The following is a 20,175-nucleotide window of genomic DNA, read 5'->3' as shown; positions in this document are numbered from 1 at the left end:
GGACCTTCTTATTGGCGATGAAACACAGAAATTGCATCGGAAACAAATACAAAAGCACAATGCCGACTTAAGTACAAGAAGACGGACTATTCTTACAGACTATGTTTTGAACCATTTCTGTGACACTAGTTATAGATTCCGATGCTTCACTTCAGGTTAACTGTATCACTAGGACCTTCCTATTGACGATGAGACACAGAAATCGCATCGGAATTAAATAGAAAAAGCACAATGCCGACTTAAGTACAAAAAGACTGACTCTTCCTACTCTCTATGTTTTGAACCATTCCTGTGACTCTAGTTTTTTATTCCGATGCTTCACTTGAGGTTTACTGTATCCCTCGGACCTTCGTATGGACGTTGAAACACAGAAATTGCATCGGAATAAAATACAAATGGCACAATGCCGACTTAAGTACAAGAAGACTGACTCTTCCAACTGTCTACGTTTTGAACCATTCCTGTGACACTAGTTGTAGATTCCGATGCTTCACTTCAGGTTTACTGTATCCCTCTGACCTTCTTATTGACGATGAAACACAGAAATTGCATCGGAATTAAATAGAAAAGGCACAACGCCGACTTAAGTACAAGAAGACTGACTCCTCTTACTGACTATGTTTTGAACCATTCCTGTAACACTAGTTATAGATTCTGATGCTTCACTTCAGGTTTACTGTATCCCGTGGACCTTCTTATTGACGATGAATCAAGGAAATTGCATCGGAATTAAATACAAAAGGCACATAGCAGACATAAGTACATGTAGACTGACTTTTCCTAATGTCTATGATTTGAACCATTCCTGTGACACTAGTTATAGATTCCTATGGTTCATTTCAGGCTTACTGTATCCCTTGGACCTTCTTATTGACAATGAATACAGGAAATTGCATCGGAATTAAATACAAAAGGCACATAGGAGACATAAGTACATGTAGACTGACTTTTCCTAATGTCTATTATTTGAACCATTCCTGTGACACTAGTTGTAGACTCCGATGGTTCATGTCAGGTTTACTGGATGCCTTGGACCTTCTTATTGACGATGAAACACAGAAATTGCATCGGAATTAAATGCAAAAGGCCCAATGCCGACTTAAGTACAAGAAGACTGACTCTTCTTACTGACTACGTTTTGAACCATTCCTGTAACACTAGTTATAGATTCTGATGCTTCACTTCAGGTTTACTGTTTCCCGTGGACCTTCTTAATTGCGATGAAACACAGATATTGCATCGGAATTAAATAAAAAATGCACAATGCCGACTTATGAACAAGAAGACTGACTCTTCTTACAGACTATGCTTTGAACCATTCCTGTGACACTAGTTACAGATTCCGATGCTTCACTCCAGGTTTACTGTATCCCTTGGACCTTCTTATTGACGATGAAACACAGAAATTGCATCGGAATTCAATACAAAAGGCACAATGCCGACTTACGTGCAAGAAGACTGGCTCTTCTTACTGACTATGCTTCGAACCATTCCTGCGACACTAGTTATAGATTCCGATGCTTCACTTCAGTTTCACTGTATCCCTTGGACCTTCTTATTCACGATGAAACACAGAAATAGCGTCGGAAATAAATAGAAAAGGCACAATGCCGACTTAGGTACAAGAAGACTGGCTCATCTTACTGACGATGCTTTGAACCATTCCTGTGACACCAGTTATAGATTCCGATGCTTCATTTCCGTTTCACTGTATCCTTGGACCTACTTATTGACGATGAAACACAGAAATTGCATCGGAATTAAGTAGATAAGGCACAATGCCGACTTAAGTACAAGAAGACTGACTCTTCTTACTGACTATGATTTGAACCATTCCTGTGACACTAGTTATTGATTCTGATGCTTCATTTCAGGTTTACTGTATCCCTAGGACCTTCTTATTGGCGATGAAACACAGAAATTGCATCGGAATTAAACACTAAAGGCACAATGCCGACTTAAGTACAAGAAGACCGACTCATCTTACTGTCTTTGTTTTGAACCATTCCTGTGACACTAGATATAGATTCCGATGCTTCACTCCAGGTTTACTGTATCCCTTGGACCTTCTTATTGACGATGAAACAAAGAAATTGCATCGGAATCAAATACAAAAGCACAATGCCGAATTAAGTACAAGAAGACGGACTATTCTTACAGACTATGTTTTGAACCATTTCTGTGACACTAGTTATAGATTCCGATGCTTCACTTCAGGTTTACTGTATCCCTAGGTCCTTCCTATTGACGATGAGACTCAGAAATCGCTACGGAATTAAATAGAAAATGCACAATGCCGACTTAAGTACAAATAGACTGACTCTTCCTACTCTCTATGTTTTGAACCATTCCTGTGACTCTAGTTTTTTATTCCGATGCTTCACTTGAGGTTTACTGTATCCCTCGGACCTTCCTATGGACGTTGAAACACAGAAATTGCACCGGAATAAAATACAAATAGCACAATGCCGACTTAAGTACAAGAAAACTGACTCTTCCAACTGTCTACGTTTTGAACCATTCCTGTGACACTAGTTGTAGATTCCGATGCTTCACTTCAGGTTTACTGTCGCCCTCTGACCTTCTTATTGACGATGAAACACTGAAATTGCATCGGAATTAAATAGAAAAGGCACAATACCGACTAAAGTACAAGAAGACTGACTCTTCCTACTGTCTATGTTTTGAACCATTCCTGTGACACTAGTTATAGATTCCGATGCTTCACTTCAGGTTTACTGTATCCCTTGGAGCTTCTTATTAACGATGAAAGACACAAATTGCATCGGAATTAAATACAAAAGGCACAATGCCGACATAAGTACAAGAAATTGCATCGGAATCAAATACAAAAGCACAATGCCGACTTAAGTACAAGAAGAAGGACTATTCTTACAGACTATGTTTTGAACCATTCCTGTGACACTAGTCATAGATTCCGAAGCTTCACTTCAGGTTTACTGTATCCCTCTGACCTTCTTATTGACGATGAATTAAGGAAATTGCATCGGAATTAAATACAAAAGGCACATAGCAGACATAAGTACATGTAGACTGACTTTTCCTAATGTCTATGGTTTGAACCATTCCTGTGACACTAGTTATAGATTCCGATGGTTAATTTCAGGCTTACTGTATCCCTTGGACCTTCTTATTGACGATGAATCAAGGAAATTGCATCGGAATTAAATACAAAATGCACATAGCAGACATAAGTCCATATAGACTGACTTTTCCTAATGTCTATGATTTGAACCATTCCTGTGACACTAGTTATAGATGCCGATGGTTCATGTCAGGTTTACTGGATCCCTTGGACCTTCTTATTGACGATGAAATACAGAAATTGCATCGGAATTAAATACAAAAGGCACAATGCCGACTTAAGTACAAGAAGACTGACTCTTCTTACTGACTATGTTTTGAACCATTCCTGTAACACTAGTTATAGATTCTGATGCTTCACTTCAGGTTTACTGTATCCCGTGGACCTTCTTATTTGCGATGAAACACAGAAATTGCATCGGAATTAAATAATAAATGCACAATGCCGACTTAAGAACAAGAAGACTGACTCTTCTTACAGACTATGCTTTGAACCATTCCTGTGACACTAGTTACAGATTCCGATGCTTCACTCCGGGTTTACTGTATCCCTTGGACCTTCTTATTGACGATGAAACACAGAAATTGCAACGGAATTCAATACTAAAGGCACAATGCCGAATTAAGTACAAGAAGACTGGCTCTTCTTACTGACTATGCTTCGAACCATTCCTGTGACACTAGTTATAGATTCCGATGCTTCACTTCAGTTTCACTGTATCCCTTGGACCTTCTTATTCACGATGAAACACAGAAATAGCATCGGAAATAAATAGAAAAGGCACAATGCCGACTTAAGTACAAGAAGACTGGCTCATCTTACTGACTATGCTTTGAACCATTCCTGTGACACCAGTTATAGATTCCGATGGTTCACTTCCGTTTCACTGTATCCTTGGACCTTCTTATTGACGATGAAACACAGAAATTGCATCTGAATTAAATAGAAAAGGCACAATGCCGACTTAAGTACAAGAAGACTGACTCTTACTACTGTCTATGTTTTGAACCATTCCTGTGACACTAGTTATAGATTCCGATGCTTCACTTCAGGTTTACTGTATCCTTCTGCCGTTCTTATTGACGATGAAACACACAAATTGCATCGGAATTAAATACAAAAGGCACAATGCCGACTTAAGTACAACAAGACTAACCCTGCTTACTGTCTATGTTTTGAACCATTTCTGTGATACTAGTTATAGATTTCGATGCTTCACTTCAGGTTTACTGTATCCCTTGGACCTTCTTATTGACGATGAAACACAGAAATTGCATCGGAATTAAATACAAAAGGCACAATGCCGACTTAAGTACAAGAAGACTGACTCTTCTTACTGACTATGATTTGAACCATTCCTGTGACACTAGTTATTGATTCTGATGCTTCATTTCAGGTTTACTGTATCCCTAGGACCTTCTTATTGGCGATGAAACACAGAAATTGCATCGGAAACAAATACAAAAGCACAATGCCGACTTAAGTACAAGAAGACGGACTATTCGTACAGACTATGTTTTGAACCATTTCTGTGACACTAGTTATAGATTCCGATGCTTCACTTCAGGTTTACTGTATCCCTAGGACCTTCCTATAGACGATGAGACACAGAAATCGCATCGGAATTAAATAGAAAAAGCACAATGCCGACTTAAGTACAAAAAGACCGACTCTTCCTACTCTCTATGTTTTGAACCATTCCTGTGACTCTAGTTTTTTATTCCGATGCTTCACTTGAGGTTTACTGTATCCCTCGGACCTTCTTATGGACGTTGAAACACAGAAATTGCATCGGAATAAACTACAAAAGGCACAATGCCGACTTAAGTACAAGAAGACTGACTCTTCCAACTGTCTACGTTTTGAACCATTCCTGTGACACTAGTTGTAGATTCCGATGCTTCACTTCAGGTTTACTGTATCCCTCTGACCTTCTTATCGACGATGAAACACAGAAATTGCATCGGAATTAAATAGAAAAGGCACAATGCCGACTTAAGTACAAGAAGACTGACTCTTCTTACTGACTCCGTTTTGAACCATTCCTGTAACACTAGTTATAGATTCTGATACTTCACTTCAGGTTTACTGTATCCCGTGGGCCTTCTTAATTGCGATGAAACACAGATATTGCATCGGAATTAAATAAAAAATGCACAATGCCGACTTAAGAACAAGAAGACTGACTCTTCTTACAGACTATGCTTTGAACCATTCCTGTGACACTAATTACAGACTCCGATGCTTCACTCCAGGTTTACTGTATACCTTGGACCTTCTTATTGACGATGAAACACAGAAATTGCATCGGAATTCAATACAAAAGGCACAATGCCGACTTACGTGCAAGAAGACTGGCTCTTCTTACTGACTATGCTTCGAACCATTCCTGTGACACTAGTTATAGATTCCGATGCTTCACTTCAGTATCACTGTATCCCTTGGACCTTCTTATTCACGATGAAACACAGAAATAGCATCGGAAATAAATAGAAAAGGCACAATGCCGACTTAAGTACAAGAAGACTGGCTCATCTTACTGACTATGCTTTGAACCATTCCTGTGACACCAGTTATAGATTCCGATGCTTCATTTCCGTTTCACTGTATCCTTGGACCTTCTTATTGACGATGAAACACAGAAATTGCATCGGAATTAAGTAGAAAAGGCACAATGCCGACTTAAGTACAAGAAGACTGACTTTTCCTACTGTCTATGATTTGAACCATTCCTGTGACACTACTTATAGATTCCGATGCTTCACTTCAGGTTTACTGTATCCTTCTGCCCTTCTTATTGACGATGAAACACAAAAATTGCATCGGAATTAAATACAAAAGGCACAATGCCGACTTAAGTACAAGAAGACTGACTCTTCTTACTGACTATGATTTGAACCATTCCTGTGACACTAGTTATTGATTCTGATGCTTCATTTCAGGTTTACTGTATCAATTGGACCTTCTTATTGACGATGAAACAAAGAAATTGCATCGGAATCAAATACAAAAGCACAATGCCGACTTAAGTACAAGAAGACGGACTATTCTTACAGACTATGTTTTGAACCATTTCTGTGACACTAGTTATAGATTCCGATGCTTCACTTCAGGTTTACTGTATCCCTAGGACCTTCCTATTGACGATGAGACACAGAAATCGCATCGGAATTAAATAGAAAAAGCACAATGCCGACTTAAGTACAAAAAGACTGACTCTTCCTACTCTCTATGTTTTGAACCATTCCTGTGACTCTAGTTTTTTATTCCGATGCTTCACTTGAGGTTTACTGTATCCCTCGGACCTTCTTATGGACGTTGAAACACAGAAATTGCATCGGAATAAAATACAAATGGCACAATGCCGACTTAAGTACAAGAAGACTGACTCTTCCAACTGTCTACGTTTTGAACCATTCCTGTGACACTAGTTGTAGATTCCGATGCCTCACTTCAGGTTTACTGTATCCCTCTGACCTTCTTATTGACGATGAAACACAGAAATTGCATCGGAATTAAATAGAAAAGGCACAACGCCGACTTAAGTACAAGAAGACTGACTCTTCTTACTGACTATGTTTTGAACAATTCCTGTAACACTAGTTATAGATTCTGATGCTTCACTTCAGGTTTACTGTATCCCGTGGACCTTCTTACTGACGATGAATCAAGGAAATTGCATGGGAATTAAATACAAAAGGCACATAGCAGACATAAGTACATGTAGACTGACTTTTCCTAATGTCTATGATTTGAACCATTCCTGTGACACTAGTTATAGATTCCGATGGTTCATGTCAGGTTTACTGGATCCCTTGGACCTTCTTATTGACGATGAAACACAGAAATTGCATCGGAATTAAATGCAAAAGGCCCAATGCCGACTTAAGTACAAGAAGACTGACTCTTCCAACTGTTTACGTTTTGGACCATTCCTGTGACACTAGTTGTAGCTTCCAATGCTTCACTTCAGGTTTACTGTATTCCTCTGACCTTCTTATTGACGATGAAACACAGAAATTGCATCGGAATTAAATAGAAAAGGCACAATGCCGACTTAAGTACAAGAAGACTGACTCTTCTTACTGACTACGTTCTGAACCATTCCTGTAACACTAGTTATAGATTCTGATGCTTCACTTCAGGTTTACTGTATCCCGTGGACCTTCTTAATTGCGATGAAACACAGATATTGAATCGGAATTAAATAAAAAATACACAATGCCGACTTAAGAACAAGAAGACTGACTCTTCTTACAGACTATGCTTTGAACCATTCCTGTGACACTAGTTACAGATTCCGATGCTTCACTCCATGTTTACTGTATCCCTTGGACCTTCTTATTGACGATGAAACACAGAAATTGCATCGGAATTCAATACAAAAGGCACAATGCCGACTTACGTGCAAGAAGACTGGCTCTTCTTACTGACTATGCTTCGATCCATTCCTGTGACACTAGTTATAGATTCCGATGCTTCACTTCAGTTTCACTGTATCCCTTGGACCTTCTTATTCACGATGAAACACAGAAATAGCATCGGAAATAAATAGAAAAGGCACAATGCCGACTTAGGTACAAGAAGACTGGCTCATCTTACTGACTATGCTTTGAACCATTCCTGTGACACCAGTTATAGATTCCGATGCTTCTTTTCCGTTTCACTGTATCCTTGGACCTTCTTATTGACGATGAAACACAGAAATTGCATCGGAATTAAGTAGAAAAGGCACAATGCCGACTTAAGTACAAGAAGACTGACTTTTCCTACTGTCTATGATTTGAACCACTCCTGTGACACTACTTATAGATTCCGATGCTTCACTTCAGGTTTACTGTATCCTTCTGCCCTTCTTATTGACGATGAAACACACAAATTGCATCGGAATTAAATACAAAAGGCACAATGCCGACTTAAGTACAACAAGACTAACCCTGCTTACTGTCTATGTTTTGAACCATTTCTGTGATACTAGTTATAGATTTCGATGCTTCACTTCAGGTTTACTGTATCCCTTGGACCTTCTTATTGACGATGAAACACAGAAATTGCATCGGAATTAAATACAAAAGGCACAATGCCAACTTAAGTACAAGAAGACTGACTCTTCTTACTGACTATGATTTGAATCATTCCTGTGACACTAGTTATTGATTCTGATGCTTCATTTCAGGTTTACTGTATCCCTAGGACCTTCTTATTGGCGATGAAACACAGAAATTGCATCGGAATTAAACACTAAAGGCACAATGCCGACTTAAGTACAAGAAGACCGACTCATCTTACTGTCTTTGTTTTGAACCATTCCTGTGACACTAGATATAGATTCCGATGCTTCACTCCAGGTTTACTGTATCCCTTGGACCTTCTTATTGACGATGAAACAAAGAAATTGCATCGGAATCAAATACAAAAGCACAATGCCGACTTAAGTACAAGAAGACGCACTATTCTTACAGACTATGTTTTGAACCATTCCTGTGACACTAGTTATAGATTCCGATGCTTCACTTCAGGTTTACTGTATCCCTATGACCTTCCTATTAACGATGAGACACAGAAATCGCATCGCAATTAAATAGAAAAAGCACAATGCAGACTTAAGTACAAAAAGACTGACTCTTCCTACTCTCTATGTTTTGAACCATTCCTGTGACTCTAGTTTTTTATTCCGATGCTTCACTTGAGGTTTACTGTATCCCTCGGACCTTCTTATGGACGATGAAACACAGAAATAGCATCGGAATTAAATACAAAAGGCACAATGCCGACTTAAGTACAAGAAGACTGACTCTTACTACTGCCTATGTTTTGAACCATTCCTGTGACACTAGTTATAGATTCCGATGCTTCACTTCAGGTTTACTGTATCCTTCTGCCGTTCTTATTGACGATGAAACACACAAATAAAATCGGAATTAAATACAAAAGGCACAATGCCGACTTAAGTACAACAAGACTAACCCTGCTTACTGCCTATGTTTTGAACCATTTCTGTGATACTAGTTATAGATTTCGATGCTTCACTTCAGGTTTACTGTATCCCTTGGACCTTCTTATTGACGATGAAACACAGAAATTGCATCGGAATAAAATAGAAAAGGCACAGTGCCGACTTAAGTTCAAGAAGACTGACTCTTCCTACTCTCTATGTTTTGAACCATTCCTGTGACTCTAGTTTTTTATTCCGATGCTTCACTTGAGGTTTACTGTATCCTTCTGCCCTTCTTATTGACGATGAAACACACAAATTGCATCGGAATTAAATACAAACGGCACAATGCCGACTTAAGTACAACAAGACTAACCCTGCTTAATGTCTATGTTTTGAACCATTTCTGTGATATTAGTTATAGATTTCGATGCTTCACTTCAGGTTTACTGTATCCCTTGGACCTTCTTATTGACGATGAAACACAGAAATTGCATCGGAATTAAATACAAAAGGCACAATGCCGACTTAAGTACAAGAAGACTGGCTCATCTTACTGACTATGCTTTGAACCATTCCTGTGACACCAGTTATAGATTCCGATCCTTCATTTCCGTTTCACTGTATCCTTGGACCTTCTTATTGACGATGAAACACAGAAATTGCATCGGAATTAAGTAGAAAAGGCACAATGCCGACTTAAGTACAAGAAGACTGACTTTTCCTACTGTCTATGATTAGAACCATTCCTGTGACACTACTTATAGATTCAGATGCTTCATTTCAGGTTTACTGTATCCCTAGGACCTTCTTATTGGCGATGAAACACAGAAATTGCATCGGAATTAAACACTAAAGGCACAATGCCGACTTACGTACAAGAAGACCGACTCATCTTACTGTCATTGTTTTGAACCATTCCTGTGACACTAGATGTACATTCCGATGCTTCACTCCAGGTTTACTGTATCCCTTGGACCTTCTTATTGACGATGAAACAAAGAAATTTCATCGGAATCAAATACAAAAGCACAATGCCGACTTAAGTACAAGAAGACGGACTATTCTTACAGACTATGTTTTGAACCATTTCTGTGACACTAGTTATAGATTCCGATGCTTCACTTCAGGTTTACTGTATCCCTAGGACCTTCCTATTGACGATGAGACACAGAAATCGCATCGGAATTAAATAGAAAAAGCACAATGCCGACTTAAGTACAAAAAGACTGACTCTTCCTACTCTCTATGTTTTGAACCATTCCTGTGACTCTAGTTTTTTATTCCGATGCTTCACTTGAGGTTCACTGTATCCCTCGGACCTTCTTATGGACGGTGAAACACAGAAATTGCATCGGAATAAAATACAAATGGCACAATGCCGACTTAAGTACAAGAAGACTGACTCTTCCAACTGTCTACGTTTTAAACCATTCCTGTGACACTAGTTGTAGATTTCGATGCTTCACTTCAGGTTTACTGTATCCCTCTGACCTTCTTATTGACGATGAAACACAGAAATTGCATCGGAATTAAATAGAAAAGGCACAACGCCGACTTAAGTACAAGAAGACTGACTCTTCTTACTGACTATGTTTTGAACCATTCCTGTAACACTAGTTATAGATTCTGATGCTTCACTTCAGGTTTACTGTATCCCGTGGACCTTCTTATTGACGATGAATCAAGGAAATTACATCGGAATTAAATACAAAAGGCAAATAGCAGACATAAGTACATGTAGACTGACTTTTCCTAATGTCTATGATTTGAACCATTCCTGTGACACTAGTTATAGATTCCGATGGTTCATTTCAGGCTTACTGTATCCCTTGGACCTTCTTATTGACGATGAATACAGGAAATTGCATCGGAATTAAATACAAAAGGCACATGGCAGACATAAGTACATATAGACTGACTTTTCCTAATGGCTATGATTTGAACCATTCCTGTGACACTAGTTATAGATTGGGATGGTTCATGTCAGGTTTACTGGATCCCTTGGACCTTCTTATTGACGATGAAACACAGAAATTGCATCGGAATTAAATAGAAAAGGCACAATGCCGACTTAAGTACAAGAAGACTGACTCTTCTTACTGACTCCGTTTTGAACCATTCCTGTAACACTAGTTATAGATTCTGATACTTCACTTCAGGTTTACTATATCCCGTGGGCCTTCTTAATTGCGATGAAACACAGATATTGCATCGGAATTAAATAAAAAATGCACAATGCCGTCTTAAGAACAAGAAGACTGACTCTTCTTACAGAGTATGCTTTGAACCATTCCTGTGACACTAATTACAGACTCCGATGCTTCACTCCAGGTTTACTGTATACCTTGGACCTTCTTATTGACGATGAAACACAGAAATTGCATCGGAATTCAATACAAAAGGCACAATGCCGACTTACGTGCAAGAAGACTGGCTCTTCTTACTGACTATGCTTCGAACCATTCCTGTGACACTAGTTATAGATTCCGATGCTTCACTTCAGTTTCACTGTATCCCTTGGACCTTCTTATTCACGATGAAACACAGAAATAGCATCGGAAATAAATAGAAAAGGCACAATGCCGACTTAAGTACAAGAAGACTGGCTCATCTTACTGACTATGCTTTGAACCATTCCTGTGACACCAGTTATAGATTCCGATGCTTCATTTCCGTTTCACTGTATCCTTGGACCTTCTTATTGACGATGAAACACAGAAATTGCATCGGAATTAAGTAGAAAAGGCACAATGCCGACTTAAGTACAAGAAGACTGACTTTTCCTACTGTCTATGATTTGAACCATTCCTGTGACACTACTTATAGATTCCGATGCTTCACTTCAGGTTTACTGTATCCTTCTGCCCTTCTTATTGACGATGAAACACAAAAATTGCATCGGAATTAAATACAAAAGGCACAATGCCGACTTAAGTACAAGAAGACTGACTCTTCTTACTGACTATGATTTGAACCATTCCTGTGACACTAGTTATTGATTCTGATGCTTCATTTCAGGTTTACTGTATCAATTGGACCTTCTTATTGACGATGAAACAAAGAAATTGCATCGGAATCAAATACAAAAGCACAATGCCGACTTAAGTACAAGAAGACGGACTATTCTTACAGACTATGTTTTGAACCATTTCTGTGACACTAGTTATAGATTCCGATGCTTCACTTCAGGTTTACTGTATCCCTAGGACCTTCCTATTGACGATGAGACACAGAAATCGCATCGGAATTAAATAGAAAAAGCACAATGCCGACTTAAGTACAAAAAGACTGACTCTTCCTACTCTCTATGTTTTGAACCATTCCTGTGACTCTAGTTTTTTATTCCGATGCTGCACTTGAGGTTTACTGTATCCCTCGGACCTTCTTATGGACGTTGAAACACAGAAATTGCATCGGAATAAAATACAAATGGCACAATGCCGACTTAAGTACAAGAAGACTGACTCTTCCAACTGTCTACGTTTTGAACCATTCCTGTGACACTAGTTGTAGATTCCGATGCCTCACTTCAGGTTTACTGTATCCCTCTGACCTTCTTATTGACGATGAAACACAGAAATTGCATCGGAATTAAATAGAAAAGGCACAACGCCGACTTAAGTACAAGAAGACTGACTCTTCTTACTGACTATGTTTTGAACAATTCCTGTAACACTAGTTATAGATTCTGATGCTTCACTTCAGGTTTACTGTATCCCGTGGACCTTCTTACTGACGATGAATCAAGGAAATTGCATCGGAATTAAATACAAAAGGCACATAGCAGACATAAGTACATGTAGACTGACTTTTCCTAATGTCTATGATTTGAACCATTCCTGTGACACTAGTTATAGATTCCGATGGTTCATGTCAGGTTTACTGGATCCCTTGGACCTTCTTATTGACGATGAAACACAGAAATTGCATCGGAATTAAATGCAAAAGGCCCAATGCCGACTTAAGTACAAGAAAACTGACTCTTCCAACTGTCTACGTTTTGAACCATTCCTGGGACACTAGTTGTAGCTTCCAATGCTTCACTTCAGGTTTACTGTATCCCTCTGACCTTCTTATTGACGATGAAACACAGAAATTGCATCGGAATTAAATAGAAAAGGCACAATGTCGACTTAAGTACAAGAAGACTGACTCTTCTTACTGACTACGTTTTGAACCATTCCTGTAACACTAGTTATAGATTCTGATGCTTCACTTCAGGTTTACTGTATCCCGTGGACCTTCTTAATTGCGATGAAACACAGATATTGAATCGGAATTAAATAAAAAATACACAATGCCGACTTAAGAACAAGAAGACTGACTCTTCTTACAGACTATGCTTTGAACCATTCCTGTGACACTAGTTACAGATCCGATGCTTCACTCCAGGTTTACTGTATCCCTTGGACCTTCTTATTGACGATGAAACACAGAAATTGCATCGGAATTCAATACAAAAGGCACAATGCCGACTTACGTGCAAGAAGACTGGCTCTTCTTACTGACTATGCTTCGAACCATTCCTGTGACACTAGTTATAGATTCCGATGCTTCACTTCAGTTTCACTGTATCCCTTGGACCTTCTTATTCACGATGAAACACAGAAATAGCATCGGAAATAAATAGAAAAGGCACAATGCCGACTTAAGTACAAGAAGACTGGCTCATCTTACTGACTATGCTTTGAACCACTCCTGTGACACCAGTTATAGATTCCGATTGTTCACTTCCGTTTCACTGTATCCTTGGACCTTCTTATTGACGATGAAACACAAAAATTGCATCGGAATTAAATAGAAAAGGCACAATGCCGACTTAAGTACAAGAAGACTGACTCTTACTACTGCCTATGTTTTGAACCATTCCTGTGACACTAGTTATAGATTCCGATGCTTCACTTCAGGTTTACTGTATCCTTCTGCCGTTCTTATTGACGATGAAACACACAAATAAAATCGGAATTAAATACAAAAGGCACAATGCCGACTTAAGTACAACAAGACTAACCCTGCTTACTGCCTATGTTTTGAACCATTTCTGTGATACTAGTTATAGATTTCGATGCTTCACTTCAGGTTTACTGTATCCCTTGGACCTTCTTATTGACGATGAAACACAGAAATTGCATCGGAATAAAATAGAAAAGGCACAGTGCCGACTTAAGTTCAAGAAGACTGACTCTTCCTACTCTCTATGTTTTGAACCATTCCTGTGACTCTAGTTTTTTATTCCGATGCTTCACTTGAGGTTTACTGTATCCTTCTGCCCTTCTTATTGACGATGAAACACACAAATTGCATCGGAATTAAATACAAACGGCACAATGCCGACTTAAGTACAACAAGACTAACCCTGCTTAATGTCTATGTTTTGAACCATTTCGGTGATATTAGTTATAGATTTCGATGCTTCACTTCAGGTTTACTGTATCCCTTGGACCTTCTTATTGACGATGAAACACAGAAATTGCATCGGAATTAAATACAAAAGGCACAATGCCGACTTAAGTACAAGAAGACTGGCTCATCTTACTGACTATGCTTTGAACCATTCCTGTGACACCAGTTATAGATTCCGATCCTTCATTTCCGTTTCACTGTATCCTTGGACCTTCTTATTGACGATGAAACACAGAAATTGCATCGGAATTAAGTAGAAAAGGCACAATGCCGACTTAAGTACAAGAAGACTGACTTTTCCTACTGTCTATGATTTGAACCATTCCTGTGACACTACTTATAGATTCAGATGCTTCATTTCAGGTTTACTGTATCCCTAGGACCTTCTTATTGGCGATGAAACACAGAAATTGCATCGGAATTAAACACTAAAGGCACAATGCCGACTTACGTACAAGAAGACCGACTCATCTTACTGTCATTGTTTTGAACCATTCCTGTGACACTTGATGTACATTCCGATGCTTCACTCCAGGTTTACTGTATCCCTTGGACCTTCTTATTGACGATGAAACAAAGAAATTTCATCGGAATCAAATACAAAAGCACAATGCCGACTTAAGTACAAGAAGTTGGACTATTCTTACAGACTATGTTTTGAACCATTTCTGTGACACTAGTTATAGATTCCGATGCTTCACTTCAGGTTTACTGTATCCCTAGGACCTTCCTATTGACGATGAGACACAGAAATCGCATCGGAATTAAATAGAAAAAGCACAATGCCGACTTAAGTACAAAAAGACTGACTCTTCCTACTCTCTATGTTTTGAACCATTCCTGTGACTCTAGTTTTTTATTCCGATGCTTCACTTGAGGTTCACTGTATCCCTCGGACCTTCTTATGGACGGTGAAACACAGAAATTGCATCGGAATAAAATACAAATGGCACAATGCCGACTTAAGTACAAGAAGACTGACTCTTCCAACTGTCTACGTTTTAAACCATTCCTGTGAAACTAGTTGTAGATTTCGATGCTTCACTTCAGGTTTACTGTATCCCTCTGACCTTCTTATTGACGATGAAACACAGAAATTGCATCGGAATTAAATAGAAAAGGCACAACGCCGACTTAAGTACAAGAAGACTGACTCTTCTTACTGACTATGTTTTGAACCATTCCTGTAACACTAGTTATAGATTCTGATGCTTCACTTCAGGTTTACTGTATCCCGTGGACCTTCTTATTGACGATGAATCAAGGAAATTACATCGGAATTAAATACAAAAGGCAAATAGCAGACATAAGTACATGTAGACTGACTTTTCCTAATGTCTATGATTTGAACCATTCCTGTGACACTAGTTATAGATTCCGATGGTTCATTTCAGGCTTACTGTATCCCTTGGACCTTCTTATTGACGATGAATACAGGAAATTGCATCGGAATTAAATACAAAAGGCACATGGCAGACATAAGTACATATAGACTGACTTTTCCTAATGTCTATGATTTGAACCATTCCTGTGACACTAGTTATATTGGGATGGTTCATGTCAGGTTTACTGGATACCTTGGACCTTCTTATTGACGATGAAACACAGAAATTGCATCGGAATTAAATGCAAAAGGCCCAATGCCGACTTAAGTACAAGAAGACTGACTCTTCTAACTGTCTACGTTTTGAACCATTCCTGTGACACTAGTTGTAGATTCCAATGCTTCACTTCAGGTTTACTGTATCCCTCTGACCTTCTTATTGACGATGAAACACAGAAATTGCATCGGAATTAAATAGAAAAGGCACAATGCCGACTTCAGTACAAGAAGACTGACTCTTCTTACTGACTACGTTTTGAACCACTCCTGTAACACTAGTTATAGATTCTGATGCTTCACTTCAGGTTTACTGTATCCCGTGGACCTTCTTAATTGCGATGAAACACAGATATTGCATCGGAATTAAATAAAAAATGCACAATGCCGACATATGAACAAGAAGACTGACTCTTCTTACAGACTATTCTTTGAACCATTCCTGTGACACTAGTTATAGATTCCGATGCTTCACTCCAGGTTTACTGTATCCCTTGGACCTTCTTATTGACGATGAAACAAAGAAATTGCATCGGAATCAAATACAAAAGCACAATGCCGACTTAAGTACAAGAAGACGGACTATTCTTACAGACTATGTTTTGAACCATTCCTGTGACACTAGTTATAGATTCCGATGCTTCACTTCAGGTTTACTGTATCCCTATGACCTTCCTATTAACGATGAGACACAGAAATCGCATCGCAATTAAATAGAAAAAGCACAATGCAGACTTAAGTACAAAAAGACTGACTCTTCCTACTCTCTATGTTTTGAACCATTCCTGTGACTCTAGTTTTTTATTCCGATGCTTCACTTGAGGTTTACTGTATCCCTCGGACCTTCTTATGGACGATGAAACACAGAAATAGCATCGGAAATAAATAGAAAAGGCACAATGCCGACTTAAGTACAAGAAGACTGGCTCATCTTACTGACTATGCTTTGAACCACTCCTGTGACACCAGTTATAGATTCCGATTGTTCACTTCCGTTTCACTGTATCCTTGGACCTTCTTATTGACGATGAAACACAAAAATTGCATCGGAATTAAATAGAAAAGGCACAATGCCGACTTAAGTACAAGAAGACTGACTCTTACTACTGCCTATGTTTTGAACCATTCCTGTGACACTAGTTATAGATTCCGATGCTTCACTTCAGGTTTACTGTATCCTTCTGCCGTTCTTATTGACGATGAAACACACAAATAAAATCGGAATTAAATACAAAATGCACAATGCCGACTTAAGTACAACAAGACTAACCCTGCTTACTGCCTATGTTTTGAACCATTTCTGTGATACTAGTTATAGATTTCGATGCTTCACTTCAGGTTTACTGTATCCCTTGGACCTTCTTATTGACGATGAAACACAGAAATTGCATCGGAATAAAATAGAAAAGGCACAGTGCCGACTTAAGTTCAAGAAGACTGACTCTTCCTACTCTCTATGTTTTGAACCATTCCTGTGACTCTAGTTTTTTATTCCGATGCTTCACTTGAGGTTTACTGTATCCTTCTGCCCTTCTTATTGACGATGAAACACACAAATTGCATCGGAATTAAATACAAACGGCACAATGCCGACTTAAGTACAACAAGACTAACCCTGCTTAATGTCTATGTTTTGAACCATTTCTGTGATATTAGTTATAGATTTCGATGCTTCACTTCAGGTTTACTGTATCCCTTGGACCTTCTTATTGACGATGAAACACAGAAATTGCATCGGAATTAAATACAAAAGGCACAATGCCGACTTAAGTACAAGAAGACTGGCTCATCTTACTGACTATGCTTTGAACCATTCCTGTGACACCAGTTATAGATTCCGATGCTTCATTTCCGTTTCACTGTATCCTTGGACCTTCTTATTGACGATGAAACACAGAAATTGCATCGGAATTAAGTAGAAAAGGCACAATGCCGACTTAAGTACAAGAAGACTGACTTTTCCTACTGTCTATGATTTGAACCATTCCTGTGACACTACTTATAGATTCAGATGCTTCATTTCAGGTTTACTGTATCCCTAGGACCTTCTTATTGGCGATGAAACACAGAAATTGCATCGGAATTAAACACTAAAGGCACAATGCCGACTTACGTACAAGAAGACCGACTCATCTTACTGTCATTGTTTTGAACCATTCCTGTGACACTAGATGTACATTCCGATGCTTCACTCCAGGTTTACTGTATCCCTTGGACCTTCTTATTGACGATGAAACAAAGAAATTTCATCGGAATCAAATACAAAAGCACAATGCCGACTTAAGTACAAGAAGACGGACTATTCTTACAGACTATGTTTTGAACCATTTCTGTGACACTAGTTATAGATTCCGATGCTTCACTTCAGGTTTACTGTATCCCTAGGACCTTCCTATTGACGATGAGACACAGAAATCGCATCGGAATTAAATAGAAAAAGCACAATGCCGACTTAAGTACAAAAAGACTGACTCTTCCTACTCTCTATGTTTTGAACCATTCCTGTGACTCTAGTTTTTTATTCCGATGCTTCACTTGAGGTTCACTGTATCCCTCGGACCTTCTTATGGACGGTGAAACACAGAAATTGCATCGGAATAAAATACAAATGGCACAATGCCGACTTAAGTACAAGAAGACTGACTCTTCCAACTGTCTACGTTTTAAACCATTCCTGTGACACTAGTTGTAGATTTCGATGCTTCACTTCAGGTTTACTGTATCCCTCTGACCTTCTTATTGACGATGAAACACAGAAATTGCATCGGAATTAAATAGAAAAGGCACAACGCCGACTTAAGTACAAGAAGACTGACTCTTCTTACTGACTATGTTTTGAACCATTCCTGTAACACTAGTTATAGATTCTGATGCTCCACTTCAGGTTTACTGTATCCCGTGGACCTTCTTATTGACGATGAATCAAGGAAATTACATCGGAATTAAATACAAAAGGCACATAGCAGACATAAGTACATGTAGACTGACTTTTCCTAATGTCTATGATTTGAACCATTCCTGTGACACTAGTTATAGATTCCGATGGTTCATTTCAGGCTTACTGTATCCCTTGGACCTTCTTATTGACGATGAATACAGGAAATTGCATCGGAATTAAATACAAAAGGCACATGGCAGACATAAGTACATGTAGACTGACTTTTCCTAATGTCTATGATTTGAACCATTCCTGTGACACTAGTTATAGATTCGGATGGTTCATGTCAGGTTTACTGGATCCCTTGGACCTTCTTATTGACGATGAAACACAGAAATTGCATCGGAATTAAATGCAAAAGGCCCAATGCCGACTTAAGTACAAGAAGACTGACTCTTCTAACTGTCTACGTTTTGAACCATTCCTGTGACACTAGTTGTAGATTCCAATGCTTCACTTCAGGTTTACTGTATCCCTCTGACCTTCTTATTGACGATGAAACACAGAAATTGCATCGGAATTAATTAGAAAAGGCACAATGCCGACTTCAGTACAAGAAGACTGACTCTTCTAACTGTCTACGTTTTGAACCATTCCTGTGACACTAGTTATAGATTCCGATGCTTCACTCCAGGTTTACTGTATCCCTTGGACCTTCTTATTGACGATGAAACACAGAAATTGCATCGGAATTCAATACAAAAGGCACAATGCCGACTTACGTGCAAGAAGACTGGCTCTTCTTACTGACTATGCTTCGAACCATTCCTGTGACACTAGTTATTGATTCCGATGCTTCACTTGGACCTTGGACCTTCTTATTCACGATGAAACACAGAAATAGCATCGGAAATAAATAGAAAAGGCACAATGCCGACTTAAGTACAAGAAGACTGGCTCATCTTACTGACTATGCTTTGAACCATTCCTGTGACACCAGTGATAGATTCCGATGCTTCATTTCCGTTTCACTGTATCCTTGGACCTTCTTATTGACGATGAAACACAGAAATTGCATCGGAATTAAGTAGAAAAGGCACAATGCCGACTTAAGTACAAGAAGACTGACTTTTCCTACTGTCTATGATTTGAACCACTCCTGTGACACTACTTATAGATTCCGATGCTTCACTTCAGGTTTACTGTATCCTTCTGCCCTTCTCATTGACGATGAAACACACAAATTGCAT

This window comes from Schistocerca serialis, chromosome 9 (genome assembly GCF_023864345.2).
Source record: "Schistocerca serialis cubense isolate TAMUIC-IGC-003099 chromosome 9, iqSchSeri2.2, whole genome shotgun sequence".
In the NCBI taxonomy this organism is placed as follows: domain Eukaryota; kingdom Metazoa; phylum Arthropoda; class Insecta; order Orthoptera; family Acrididae; genus Schistocerca; species Schistocerca serialis.
The sequence above is the reverse complement of the archived record's forward strand: the minus strand, read 5'-3'. Positions refer to the sequence as shown.